This window comes from Dermochelys coriacea, chromosome 1, assembly GCF_009764565.3.
Source record: "Dermochelys coriacea isolate rDerCor1 chromosome 1, rDerCor1.pri.v4, whole genome shotgun sequence".
NCBI classification, from domain to species: domain Eukaryota; kingdom Metazoa; phylum Chordata; order Testudines; family Dermochelyidae; genus Dermochelys; species Dermochelys coriacea.
This window is the reverse complement of record NC_050068.2, coordinates 325,943,750-325,956,411: the sequence shown is the minus strand read 5'-3', so window position 1 is coordinate 325,956,411 and position 12,662 is coordinate 325,943,750. Positions and strand designations below refer to the sequence as shown.

At 39.9% G+C, this 12,662-nt stretch overlaps 2 protein-coding genes across 14 annotated transcripts in view; one reads left to right on the top strand and one right to left on the bottom strand.

The window, feature by feature from the left end:
• The window catches only part of PRKAR2B (protein kinase cAMP-dependent type II regulatory subunit beta), a 151,086-nt gene that overhangs the window by 89,172 nt on the left and 49,252 nt on the right, over positions 1-12,662 (top strand). The gene's annotated exons all lie outside the window — the stretch shown is intronic.
• LOC122456606 (vegetative cell wall protein gp1-like) overlaps positions 10,004-12,662 on the bottom strand; it is a 64,090-nt gene continuing 61,431 nt past the window's right edge. For 4 of the 9 annotated variants that reach the window (XR_006275586.1, XR_006275584.1, XR_006275582.1 and 1 more), the window contains one exon: positions 10,005-10,576. The gene's annotated coding sequence lies outside the window, so the exon portion shown is untranslated. Of the gene's footprint in view, positions 10,577-12,662 lie in introns of all 9 variants that reach the window. The other 5 variants (XR_006275588.1, XR_006275587.1, XR_006275581.1 and 2 more) reach the window with 5 other exon arrangements.

The following is a 12,662-nucleotide window of genomic DNA, read 5'->3' as shown; positions in this document are numbered from 1 at the left end:
ACTGTGCGTCGTCAATAAACCCGTGCGGGTGCCTTCGTACCTTAACGGATCTTGTCATTGGGTGGTTCATTTGAGGTCAGCTGTTCCAGGTGTCTGCACAGAGCTGGGACAGCACACAGGGAGAACACACACACAGTGCCAAACATCTAACTATACTCACAACTCAGCAGCTGATGCCATATTTAGCTGCACTGTATTATCTTCAATATTGAATTTGATTCCAAAACCCCACCCCTCCATTAGGGGATACTGCTGTAGAGTTAACTAGAGTGGAGCACCCATAGGGACACCACTCGAAGAAGAAGAAAAGGTTACTCACCTTGTGCAGTAACTGTGGTTCTTCAAGATGTGTCCCCCTATGGGTGCTCTTCTACCTGCCCTGCTCTCATCTGCTTTGGAGTTCTTATTAATGAGCTCTGTGGTAGAGAAGAAACTGAGGACAGTTCACCTGCATAGTGCTATATAGCACCAAGGCAGAGTGCGAGACAGGGAGAGCGCATGTGCTGGACAAATGCAGGACCTAAAAATCTCCAATCTGAGGCGCAGGGACAAGAACATACCTAGAGTGGAGCATCCATAGTGACACACATATCGAAGAACTACAGTTATTGCACAAGATGAGCAAACCTTTCTTAATCTCAACCACAGGGTTTAGGCAGGATTGAGTGAATCTTTCATCTTCTGCGGTAGATAACATTTGTTATATCTAACTATTCATTCTCCTGAACATTTTACCTGATTTGTGTGGACAATTGGAAATACATATTTACACATGGACCTGAGCCTCTGCTTCTTTAAAACATAGCCCTCTGGTGGACAGAAGAAATAGGAGGCCTGAATCATTTGACCTAAGCCAGGGAAAGTGGACATTAAAAGGAAGAAGAAGGAGGTAATATGAAAGGGAAGAGAAAAACAGAGAGAGGACAGTCATAGTTTTTTTCCCATTTAAATGCTTCCAGATTGTACTTTCACTTTTGGTTTGAAAACAATACAATTTCCTGGAGGAGCTTCAGGTACCTAGAATAAATAAGAGCTATAAAACTTTCAAGTAAGTTTATCTCCTTTCGTAGCCTCTCTGCATTATAAAAAGCTGCTTTATTCTTTTTCTTGCATTGTGCTTGGATACCTTTAAATGTGTTCAATAGATGTATAAAAATGGTTGGCTTTGCTTCAGTAATATATGTGGTTTATTGGTGAACACATAATTGGCTGAAACTGTTGGATGGAATTGGCTATATGATCTGGAAGTTTGCAAAACTTCTTTTGGCAGTTTTGCTGAATTACATTTCTCTTATGTAACATACAGAATTACTGTTAAGACATTAATCCTTTTGCATGGCAAAGGTATAATAGTGAATCTTTTATCCTGGACTTTTCCTGAAAGAAAGTGCAGAAAATATGAAGGGATCTTTTTATTCTCACGTTTAGTGATCTTTTTATTTTAGGCAGTTTTATTATTATTGAAATAGAGTTTCCTTTCACAGTTTGGCAAGTTGCCTGAAAAAGAGTACACTTCTGAGAGAGTGAAAAATTTTTTTGCAAGTAGTTGTACTATATACAGCATTTATATTCAGATTAATTTCTGTTCACAATATTCCAATCCTGTTGTTGTGTTTAACACCAGCAGTGTTTTATTTTTTCACATTCTTTAGGATTAGCACAATTTTTAGATGTAAATCTAGCACCAAGTACATCCATCATTGAGTACAATCTGGCTCATTCAGCTGGAACATTTTTATTACTGTACAGCACTATGTTGCAGTATTGGTAACTTTTACATTGAATGATTATGTAATTGTTAATCCTGAAATTTCCAGAATTGTATTTGGAACTGAAGGCAAATTAAAAGCAAGCTGTACTTCAGCACTAATAATTGAATTGCAAGATATACATGGAGGGAGACATTTTCCTTAGGGTTCCTTGAAGTAGCTCTTGGAGCCTTGAATATTCATCTTACTTCCTCTTTGTTTCTGTCCTTGAGAACCTCTAACTCTCGTTGAGAAGGCTGGACGTGACTCCATCAAGGCTTAGTTGTGTTTCTTTAGTTGTTGCTGAAGAACACGAGGGTATTCTTCCCTCAGGGCAAAAGGGCTAAACTCTTTAGCTTACAAAGAAGGATGTTCTATTGTTAGAGTTCTAGGCCAATTTTCTTGGAGAATGACCTGCTGGTTTCAATCAGGCATGGTTTCAGTCAGTCATTAATCTCTAGGAAATAGTGGTGCTTGTATCTACTTTAAGCTATCTGTCTGTGTATATTTAAATATTAAAAAGGACCTTAGGGTTTTTTTCTGTTGTATATGTGATATCACATGAATGTCATTTACCTGATCTCTGTCTTTATTGGGACCCCTTTACCATAATGTTTCTCTGTTGTATTAATTTAAATGGAAGATATGGACCAAAGGTTTTAACATAACCCAGCCACTGTCCAACTTTAAACAATGTTAATCCAGGTTCGGAGTTTGGAATACAGAGACCTCAGCCTGCTTAATACCATAGCAAACACCATTAAAATCCTTTTAACCTTTTATTAAAGAAACAGAAAAAGAAAAAGTTAAAGCATTTGAAGTGTAAAGTATTAAGTAAGGCTTTCATTTGTAGCCAATTAGTTTAATACAAAATCACTAAATTCGATTTAAATTTAAAAAAAGCTATACATTTTAATATTTCATGTTCCCTTTCCTTTAGCTGGAGAGAGGTTTTAGAAGGAAAAAAAACCCACGTTGTTTGATAGTCTCTTAGGCCTTCTCTACACTAAAGGGAAAAGTCGATCTAAGCTACACAATTTGAGTTACGTGAATAGCGTAACTCAAATCATTATAGCTTTGATCTATTTACCGCGGGGTCCACACTATGCGACGTCGATGGGAGACGCTGTCCGGTCGACTCCCCTTACTGTTCTCGATCAGGTGGAGTTCAGGAGTCAACAGGAGAGCGATCAGCAGTCAATTTAGCGGGTCTTCACTAGACCCACTAAATCAACCGCTGATGCATCGATCACCACAGCGTCAATCCTCCGGTAAGTGTAGACAAGCCCTAAGATGGTATCAAAGACTGTAATAACTGCCCTTTTTGGTAAAAGAGAAGAAACTACTTGAGATGAGCTGGAGTTGTTACTGCTGGCTATTACAGTGTGATCTTGTTTTATCTCAGATGGTGGTTGAGTTTCAACCAGAGCGGATAACAGTGGTGATGTAATCTGGCTACCTTTCTCTGGCTCAGTCTGGTCAGGACATCTCTCAGGATCAGGATGAAGGTGGTCAAGGAAACAGTGGGGGTGGCAACAATGATGTTGAAGCTTGCTCCCGTAGCCTCTGTATTCCCTCCCCACAAAAAGCTCTCTTTAATGACCCACAAAGGGGATGATGGGTGGAATAGCCCATCCCCTCATTATTTTGTCTACCAATTAGACCTAGTATCAAACACACCAGTTTGGTTCATTAATTTCTGGTTCTGCATCTTGTGTTTTTGCCAAGCAAGATTTCAGTATAGTCCTGGAATCATAGCAATGTGGCCTTTTTTGTTTGGAGTTATTTAGTCTGGCTGGCTGGCTCTTGGCACTTATTTATAAATTCACTACTGAAAGCAACTTGGCCTACTTTATATCAACGTTTGTTATTTTAGGTTATTGTAACATTTTTACAAATTTTCATATACTTCTTACAATTGGAGTAAAATTGTAGGAGCAGTTATTACAATGCCTCCCAAGTACAGTATTCAAAAATAGAAATAACTATATCTCTTTCTTCCTTTCCAGTCAGTAGAAGAAATGATTGGATTCATTTATATGTAGTTTTATTTTTAAATAAATGCATGTGTGTGTGAGCATATGTATGTAAAGAATTCACTGAGGGATAGCTGAGGTGAATAAGTGAGTTTTGTGTTCTGAAAGTGGTGAGTCTGTTTATTCATATCTTTTGGTTGAGTGAGTTCCATGGCCCAGGTCCAGCTCCTGTGAAAGTTCTGCCTCTCACGTTCATTTGCCTCCCCCTGTTGGCGGATATTTTCATTGTTCTGGTGAAATGTAGCCATCCTGGAAGGTCATGTTTATGGGAGGGAGAGGCAGTCCCTCAAGTAGCAATGGGCAATCCCCTGTAGGCTTTGAATTTGAGATAGAGACCATGAATTGGACTTTGTATTCAATGAGGATCTGGTGCAGAGAGTGGAGCACTGAAGTGATGTATTTGTGGTGACTTGTGTTGCTAAACAGAAATATTTCTATGTTTTGTACCTGTTAGATCTTTTCCAGGGTGTATGGTTTCATTACTAGTTGGGAGCTGCAATAATTAAGCCTAGAGATGCTTGTGCATGGATCACAACTACCAGGTCTTTGCTCAACAGGAGACGGTGCACTCTCTTTGGTCAGTTTCAGATGGAAGTGGGTACTATTTTCACCTCATCTGCTAGGCACCCAGTAGCACTGGGAAGTCCAAAAGGATCACAAGGCTGCAGACTGTCTTGACAACTTGAGGCTATATGCCCTCAGTAGTAGAAGATGCTCTTTAAAGTGTTCTCCTTTTCCTACTGACATTGTTTCAGGCTTTCCTCAGTTAATCCTTAGCCAGCTTCTCTTCAATCACATGGTGATTTTGAGTAGACACAGAGAGCTGAGAGATGGTGCAGTTGATGACTGGTGAAAAAGAGCCTTAGAACTGTCTGTCACTTGCATATTGCTGGCACTTCACCTGGTGTTATCTCACCAGCCTCCTCCTTACAACTTCATGTAGAGACTGGAAAATATGGGAGAGGGGAATTGAGCATTGTGGGACTCTGCAAGATTTGGAGGTGGAGGAACAATTTCCCCTAGTATCCCTCAAGCTCTGTTCTGAGAGGAATAGCTAATACCAGTTAAGGACATTTCTCCTGTAGGCTCTTGAGGCAGGACAAGAGTACTTAGTGATTAACTGTATCAAATGCAGTGGAGAGGTCTAGCAGGTTGAGTATGGCTGTACTTCCTTTGTTTATGGATAGAAGGAGGTAATTCATCAGCGCAACAAGTATTCTATCTGTACTGTGCCCTGGCCTGAAGACTTACTGAGAGGAATTTATTTGGGGTACTGGTAACTTAACAGGTGGTGTTTGAGACTTCTTTTTTCTCGTTTCTTGATTAGCTTGCTTTAAAAAGGGTGGTTAGACACTGGGCAGTGACTTGTGAGGTCTTGAGTACTGAGTAATTATTTCTTGCATATTTTAGGGTGAGTGGCGCTCAAAACAAAAGTGGATAATTTCTGTTATAGGGATCCTAAGATCTCTCTCTTTTCTTGCTCTCTTTGAGAAGAACAGGTATCAAATTGGCATGTGGATGCTCTGAATATTGTAAATGTCTCCATGACTATTTAGCGAATAGACCATACTCTTGGAAGGATTGCAATTTGTTTCTGGTCCAGCTCTTGGCTTGTTGGTGGCTTAAAAGGCCATTCCAGAAATGGGTGAGCATGTCATATGTTTGCCTGTATTGGGTAGTTCGGATTAATGCCTGATGTGGTAGATTAGCCAACTGGTTTATCAAAATTCCAATTAGTTTATAATAAGAGTTACTTACATTATTTTACCTTCATATGTGTTACCAACATTATCTCATAACGTTAATTTATATTGTGATTATGGATGAGTAAAATAACATGTATTAGTTAACTAAGAAAAAACACAGTTGTTCTCAAATTCCTTCAGTTAAAAATAAAGAAAATCTGTCAGAAAAAAGTCTTAACTGGGTTTTCTGGAAATGTGGAGGAAACAGATGTTGAATATCAACCTGTCTAAATGTCTGGTGGAAATGTTTTTCTCAGAATGAATTTTGGCTATGTGTCTTAATTGCCTCTTTAGTTGGGAGCTATTTACAGAATTTGTGGTCTATTGTTTGGAAGTGTTCCAATGTGTCTGTTCAATGTAGGTGCCCAAAAATTCAATATTCTAAAATTCTAGTGATACTGTCAACAAATGTGTAAATGGAGAAAAATTCTTATTCCCTTTCCATGCCCCTATTTTAGTGAGGGTTGATCTCTATCTCTCTCTGCTATCCTAGGGAGCCACATTATTCCATTTTTTCCCCCTATACTTATACTAGGTGTGCAGCAATTCTCAAAAATGGGCAATATTTTTGGAGTTAAATGTACCCTGCACATATTCACATAATATATCACTTATTTCATGTGTGTTTAGATGAGATATGAGGTGGAGCTGTCAAGAGGTGCCATAAGCCTATAAGCAAGGTGAAACAATGGTACTCCAAATGAGAGAGTCATTTTTTGCACAGTTCCAGATACACTGCAACATGATTATGATTATAGTTTTTACTTTTTAAGTTAATTTCTACACCTTAATGTGAAAGGTACCAGATGGTTAAAGCTACCAAATGATAATATATTAAAAGATTTTTGTTGGTTTTACATGGGCAAGTCTTTTTTTCAGAAATAATGAAGTTGCTTTGCCATTTTCGCCACATGCTAATATCAATGTTTTGCAAAATACTATCATGAAATGTTTTCACATTGCATATTCCTAATTGTCAAAGCATTTCAAGTGATAATAGTTTTTCTACATTTTCAACTGAAATTTGCTGATCACATCAGGCTCACACTGAAGGCTGTGCACCAATAACAGTAGAATTCACTTCAGTGACACTTATGCACAGGTCAGTATTAGTGTTAGGGATGACAGTACACAGATTCTTATTTCAAATATACAAAACCTATGAGAGAAGAAGTGGGTTAACAAGAAGTAGTGAAGACAAACTCCACAAACAAATGCTTGCCTTTGCACTGAAGAGGGATGAAGAGTATGTGACAGCTCTTACTAGCCAGATCATCAACAATATGACAAACCCATCTGACTCTGAACCCATGCAGAGGTGCTTATTAACATATCTACTAGACTGCATGTAACATAAGTTGCACAAGAGTCTCTTCTGAAAATAGCAGATGTTGGTGAACAAATGGGGAGATTTATGAGACGAGCACTTGATTCTGATGGGACACAGTTTCTTCAGTCCAGTCAAGAAATCTAACATCAAAACGTTTGCTGACGTGACCAGTAAGACCAAATTTAAGTTTGGCAAGGGAGGGACAAATCATAGCAGCTATCAGTCCAGAATTTGTTTTTTGCAGAGCCCTGTCCTTAGCAAGATGAAATGATCTTTCAATGGCAACAGTTCTTAGTCACCCAATAGGACCAATCAGAAGAACAGACAAATTTGAACAAGGTCATCAGCTGGAATCTCAATCTGAAAGAATCCATGAACTAAGAGCATGCAACAAAGAAACCACAGTGTACATCAGAGATACCATGACTATCATATAAATGATGGCTAAGACAAATTCCATACCTTTGATGAATTGGCTGATGAATACTGAGGCAGGTCCTAAGAGGATTTGACAAAGCTAATCCTATTATCAAAATCTTTGATAGATATAACAAGAGTAGCTCTGGGAAAACTTGTAACAAGACAGGGCTGGAAAGGATTTAAGATTGGATGCAAGAAATACCAGGTGATTGGTGATTGCCCTGTTGCTTCAATGCAAAAAAGTTTCTGAACATGGCATCTAACAAGTCACTTGTAAAATTCTTCTGTGAATATATGGATGCACCTGAGAGTGTAAGAATACACCCAACACACACACTCCTTGCTGGAGGCTTTTCCGGTGGTGAGGTCCATAAACAGTAAAGGTGTTGAAGAAGCCCAAGACTTCTACAGTACTCAGGAGGAAGCAGACACAAGGAAGCTTCTGTGTGCTTTATGTGCCAGTATGGCTTTTGGTGTCAAAGGAACCATAATAATTAGGACACCTGATATAGATGTTTTGGTCCTTGCTGTTCAGTATTTCCCCAAAATGGAACACATTAGATAACCGCTTCAGAAATCTTGCCAAATTGGGAGAGCATGAAGGACAAGCCACAATTTCTGCAGCAAGAAAGTTGGTAGCAATGCTGTATGACCAAGGCAAAAAAGAAGAGGAGACCCACAGAGACCTGAATTGTTGCGCCTCAATTTAGCCATTAAAAAGGACACACAGGCTGAACTCCCACCATGTGAAGACAGTTTGAAGAGCGTGTCAGAAGAGCATCTTGGCAAACAAAGATTTGGATATCTTCACACACAGGTAAACCAGATATTCGATCACCATTGCAATATGGATGAAAAACGAGAACAGTGAACTAATTCCTGTATTCTTCAAGGGCCCAATGGCACCTGAATTTCTGCAAGACCTTATTTGTGCATGTAACAGTAGGGGTCACTGCACAGTCAACTGTGTCTATAGTCAGAATAATCTTCCCTGCATAGAACTCTGTGTTTGCTAAGGCAATGAAGACTCTGGTAACCCGTGTACTCGTGACAGGGATAATGATGAACAAAATGATGATAATGGCATTGACTAGAGATGTCATGAGCACTACTACATTTCAGTGATACTTGTACAAATTTCTTATTAGATTTTTTTTAACCCTTTAAGTTGTTGATATGATGGTTTGAGAAATCCACAAAGATATCCACTTTTATGTCTTGAAATAATACATAGTCATTGAGCTAATAGAAACAAATGCAAATATTTCCAAGTGGTCATCTTCATGTGTTGATGGTGTCATTGTTTATCACTTTTTCTGTGATAATGGAACCATTTGATAGCTCCACATCATACTTCATTGTTAAAATAGACACAAGAAGCTTTCAAATGATGTATGAGGTGCATGTGTGTAGAGAGCATACACTGTGAACCAAATCAGTGGTGTCTACCACTCACTTATACTCCTCTATCCTTGCTGCTGTATTTCAGAATTACTGAACTTCAGTATTGTGACCCTCTTTTAGGGATGGTGGGACCCTCTCCTTTTGCGTGTTTCTTAGTCCTAGCTATATAGGAATGGTGATATAATTGTGATATAAAACAGGTTCAGAACTCCTGCTCTGAATAATGGTTCCCATCCTCCCATGTGAGGAAAACATGGATTACACTGTCTGGAATCTATCAATGTTGTTGCTCAATTGGGAAGAGAAATGATTGTGGAGCAGTATGAGACATAGAAGGGCCAAAAATACCAGTGGAAAGCTAATTGTAAACAATTTAAGGTACAAAACACACAAAAATTACTGTCTGAAAGAATGCCCACAATTTAATCAAGTTTTAAGTAAATTAAAGCAAATTAATATTATAATGAAAAATATTAGACAAATTTAACTATAGGTCTTGCTGAGCCACTTATAATATAAACAACCATGCATTGCAAGATTGCTTATAAATGTACTTTTTTCATCCTTCTTCCTCCCCAAATAAAAGGTTCCATTCTATTCCGAAGAAGTGCGCACATATTATTCCTTTTATTGTTAAGGGATTTGTCATGGTTACATGACTAACTGTTCCTGCCTCCTTTCTGTTTTTTGTGAGTGCAGGCCCATAGGTGTTAGCTCCTTACCTGTCATAGGGTGGAATCACACAAGACTTCCCCTCTTAGACTGGGACCTGGCTGCTGTACCTTGTATATACTGTGGCAAGGCACCTGTTTTCTCTCACCAGCCTTAGTGCTTCCCTCTCAGGCGATGGTGGATCTGGGGTAATCAGCCCCACTCAGGAAGGGTTTGCCTTCCCCCTTCTGTGCTCCCTTGGTTGTATTTTCAGGGTAGGCCTGAGGGTGATCCCACACCAAACAAAAAAAAGGAAACAGTCTCAAACAAAACCCCAGGGGGCAGGGTACCTTTCGCTGCCCCCCTCGCTGGGACAAGGTGTCATCCGGTTGATTGCCCTGGGGTGTCAGTCCTTCCCCTAGCAGGCACTCAGTTTTGACTGTCTCCCCTATGGGAAGGAACATAGTCTCTCACCCTGAAGCAGTTCATTTCCCTGTTGCCACTAGCCTGGCAGCAGCTCATATCTCTCTCTCTTCCTCCCTCCCCGCCCCCCCCAGAGGTTTTTTAAAGGCCTCAGGCAGCCCTTAATTGAATTCAGCTATCCGTAATTGACCCGAGGTAACCCCTTCTCAGCTTGTAGGAAAAAGGGCCTTTAACATTCTAGGACTAATATATTGGCCTTCCAGGACCCCCTTGCAGCCATCCAGCCTGACTTTGCCACAATACCAACTGCTTGTGTCCCCGAGTGTCTGAATTGGATTTTGAAGCACCTGCATTTCTTCCTTTCAGGAACCTGTAACCAGTGATATAATGATCAACAGCCTTCTTAAATCAGAGTATTTTATTAAGTAGTTTGAACAAAGCATTAAAGAACAAATTATTTTAAAACAACAAACTGCCTGAACATATCTGTCCTACATAACGTTCTCCCTTCCCATAATGACAACCTAGGGAGGCCTATCTTCTTGAGACACTCCCCATGGATACCTGTGTCTGACTGTCTTTTTCAGTCTGCTTCTCCCCGTAACTCCATGAGAGTGTGCTTGTAAATCCATCTTCTTTGTTTTAAATTAGGCTTATTCAAGTGTTGGTGGGCTTTTGTCTTTAACTGGTCAAAACATTTAAGCTGTCTGGTAGGAGACTGAGCCGGAGTTGTTATAGCCAATAGTTCTGGGGTTGTCCCAAACAACTCTGAAGTGGCAACTGATAGGTGGCCATCTTGAGCTATCTTCTCCTTCCTTTCTGATAGACTTTTGATGAGAAATGCTTAAAACAAAATACTCATGCAGAAAACATCATCCCAATAACCAGGCCAACATACATTATTCGTAAATATTACAGAGCAGCTTCAAATTCATTGCAGCCTTCTTTGCTAAGACCACCTTCAGTTATCTCTCAAACTTCTTACACAGCCCCTGCCGCCTTAACCCTCTCTTGCCACAAAAACAAAATTTGACAATAGTTGGCAAGTTCTCTCATCTCCTTCCTTCCCATTTTCCACCTTGCTCATTCTTCACATTGGTCTCTGACTATGAGGCTTCCTTTTATCATCTGCATCTGATCTCTGTTCCCTTGAACTCATCACTTTTCATCTCCTGTCATCCTTGGCTGCTACCTTCAGCCTTACCTTTAGCTGCTTTCTGTCCTCTGACTACTTCCCTCAGCTTTCAAGCATGTGCTTGTGTCGGATTTTTAAAAAAACAAAAAAAAACACCTCAATTTCTTTCTGTCCCTCTAGCCTCTCTAACTGCTGTTTCCCTTTTGTCTCGAAAATCCTTCTAGATAAGTTAAAATGGCACTTGTCTATCCTAATTGTTAACCTGTTTGCTGACTTAGTTCTGCTGTTAGCTGTTGTCTTTCTTTTCTTGACTTCTGTGACTCCTGTACTTTCTAGGTTCTTCTCCTACCTTGCTGACTGCTCCTTCATTTAGCATCTTTAGTGGATCATCTGCCTGTTCTCTCCCCCTGCTTGTCAGAACCCTGTAAGTTCTTTCTTGATCTCTTCTTCTACCTCTACATGTTCTAGATGACTTCATCTGCTCTCTTAGTTCTAGCTGTCCCTTTTATGCAAATAATTCCCAAATTTACTTTAGTTCCATCTTACTGTCTCTGACTTCTCTTGGTTGTCTTGCCATGATCTCACACGTTCTCTCCAAAAACAAATGTTTTATCTTCAATTACTTGTCCTCCACCTCTTTTTCTCTCTCTTAATTTCACTGTCCTTACTGTCTGTCAGGCTTGTAAACTCAGTATAATATTTTAATCTTCTTTGGGCATAAGCTTTTGTGGGCTAGAATCTTCTGTCACAAGGGTGGCCAAACTTACTGACCGTACGAGCAGCATACAGTAATCTTCAAATGTTCAAGAATTGCAAGATACGCACAACCTTCCCTACGGGGCAGTGCCTGCTGGGGCCTGGGGCTTCTGCCCTGAAGGGTGGCGCCTACCGCAGTACAGGGCTTCTGCCTCAACACCCCTTCTCCATGGGGCTAAAACCCTTAGTCCCACCACCCTGCTGAAGGTCAGACACCTGAAGGTCCCACCCCCAGCCTGGTAGGCAGAAAAAGGGGGAGCGTGGGGGGTTCTGTGGACTGCACTTTAACTGCAAAAAAGAATTGCATGCAGTTCACAAGCCATGGTTTGGCCATGCCTGTTCTATCATGTCCCCTATATCCAGTCTCTCATTAAATCTTGTTGTTCTATGCACACACACACACACACACACAGAGTATATCTGGTTTAATGACAAAAAACAATGCGCTACACTCCAGATAGTTTACAGTCTAGGTTCAGACATGACATGAGTAGAGATGATAGGAAGCACTGGTGGGATTAAGGGGAAGTAAGGATAGGTGCAACAGAAAAACACATGGTTGCTTTGGTTATTAATGTGAATGTCAATTTCTACTTCCTCTTTAATGTAACAATATTTACCATTTTCTCACTCTCTTCTCTCCTGACATCCTTGTCAGCAATGGAGATATCCACAACTAACTCCCTCTTGAGTCAATTGTGGGTGCTTAGCTCCTCTGAAAATCAGATCACTCTTACTTAGGTTTGAAAATTTTGGCTGTAGTAGTTTTGTAGTAAGTGGTTAGATTAGTTTTCTGTTCTATTTATTATAATATATTTGGTCATTAAATATAGTGGAAATTATCTACATAGTTTGTAACGAACGTTTACATTGTTCATTAATGACAGGTTTCAGAGTAGCAGCCGTGTTAGTCTGTATTCGCAAAAAGAAAAGGAGTACTTGTGGCACTTTAGAGACTAACAAATTTATTTGAGCATAAGCTTTCGTGAGCTACAGCTCACTTCGTTGGATGCA